The following is a 2184-nucleotide window of genomic DNA, read 5'->3' on the forward strand; positions in this document are numbered from 1 at the left end:
TTGTTAGGTGTACGACAAGCCTATCAACAACGTAATTAGCTTTGTTAATGAATTAAATCTGACCCCGAATGACTACCTGGTGAACTTGATCCCTAGACTCTTTAATATTATTGAATTTATCTTTTATTTACATCGCAATTAGTTTTAGCAAACAAATATCCTTCAAGAAATTAGATACTTTAAGACGAACTTAAATATAAACAAACTAGAACAATTAAACTTGCCTCCCTGTGGATTCGACCCTTTCTTGCCACTAGCTACCAGTTAGTAGTAATTTAGGATTTTATTTGATAGGCCAACGACTGAAAATAACCTTATCATTTAGTAAGCGTATCATCAAGTTGAGCCTCGCCTGTTGAGCTCACGAACAAAAAAAATCCAAGCGCAAGGTGTTTCATACGGGTGTCGGATTGGCGGAGTAATGGGACGCACCGAGATGTCACAAAAAAAATTGCGAGAACGGATGACCAAGTCGGTGACGCCAGGTAGCCGGAGGTGTCGTGTTGATCGTGTAGGCAGTCAGGGAAGGAGGTGTCGAAATGTGCTTAAGTTGACAGAAGGTACAACGACTTTTCAAGCTGATTTTTCGAAAATAGAGTGTTTGTTTGCGACGGTTTTTGCTAAGGTTGTTTGAGGGTCAAACGATAACGAAAATATGAGTTCATGGATGTTTTGGAATTGTGAGACTGCAAATTTTGTGAATATCTGAAGATTTGGGGTCTTGGATGGTCCTAAGTGGTGCTAAAAATGGTTGAGAAGGTTGCTGGTAAAAACCTCTGTTTTTGTGAAAACAAGAGTGCGTGAGGCTTTGGCTCGGATTCCTATAGTTTTAAACTAGGTTTGCAGGCGAGAATGGGAGGTGTCGAACTGGGTTGTAGCACGGTGGTCGAATGATGGTACCATGGTGGTTGTGAATGGTGACGATTGATGACGGGGTCGGGATTTCAGTGGAGGTGCGGTGTATGGTCTGTTTTGATTCTGTTTATGCATATGATGCAGCGGCGATTCGTGGTGGCGTGAACAAGGAGGAACAGTGGAGGTCGTTTCTGAGGTCGAGTGACGATGGTGGTGGTAAGATGGTGGATTTTGGTGGTCACGGTGGTTAATTGACAGGTCCCGGATCGAAACTTGACTCTGATACCATGATAAGGTTTAGAGAATTACGGAAGACGTTTTATTAAGTTAAAAATTGCATAATTAATTCATGAAGGATGAATACAATATATATAGTTGTGTATAATAGACGAGATCTAGGGTTAGCTAATGACTTATTTACCAAGACTACGATATACAAAGAATATGCTAAGATACGGAAATAATACAAGGAAGGAAAACAATATCTACCACATATATTACAAAGATATGTGAACTTAATTAGGAAGACTGAAATATTCTCTATAGTTGGTGGGTAAATGGGACAAGTTCGGATCTAGATTTTCACCCGATGGGCGAGTACGGATATAAAAACTTGTACCCGTCGTGCATGGTGTGGCGGGTATGAGTATGAGAAATGCTTAGTGGGTACAGGTATGAGGGACCCTACATCCATCACAACCCTATCCCCAGGGGCGGATCCAACCCATTGGCTATATGCGATGGAGCCCAACCTCTTTCCAGAAATATATATATTCATGTGTAAGAAGGCTCAATAATCTGCACTTGTCCTAGTGGTAGTCTTTCTGCTCACCAACTTATTAATCACGAGTTCGATCCCCATTGAAGGAGTTTTTCGTTTTGAATCTACTATTCTCTACTTCTTGGATTTCTTGCTCCCCTTATATAATTGCACTTTTATAATTATTTGACAAGATTTTTTTCTAAAAAAAAAAGTTATCTACTTCCCTTTTCCCTTGCCCTCATATTTACCGAGTAACAATTTTGTCGAGGCTTATAATAGCTCTACTTGTGATATTATTTATTCCTAAAATCTCAACACAATGTAGATTTAATTTTATCGGTGAAATAGTTAGAAATAGTTATATAAGCTCATTAGCTCATAAGTAGTTAAGTTGTATAATGTCGATAAAATCTCAAAATTTATTTTTAAAATTCTTAACAGAAGTGGATGATTAGGAACACCAAAGTACACAAAGGATTCGTAATAGAGATTATCTAAATTATTCTAAGTTTACATAAACGAAATACTAATTGAGGCTTTAAATTGGTAGAAATTATCAAGCAGTA

The sequence above is a fragment of the Silene latifolia genome, chromosome 5 (genome assembly GCF_048544455.1).
Source record: "Silene latifolia isolate original U9 population chromosome 5, ASM4854445v1, whole genome shotgun sequence".
Classification (NCBI taxonomy): domain Eukaryota; kingdom Viridiplantae; phylum Streptophyta; class Magnoliopsida; order Caryophyllales; family Caryophyllaceae; genus Silene; species Silene latifolia.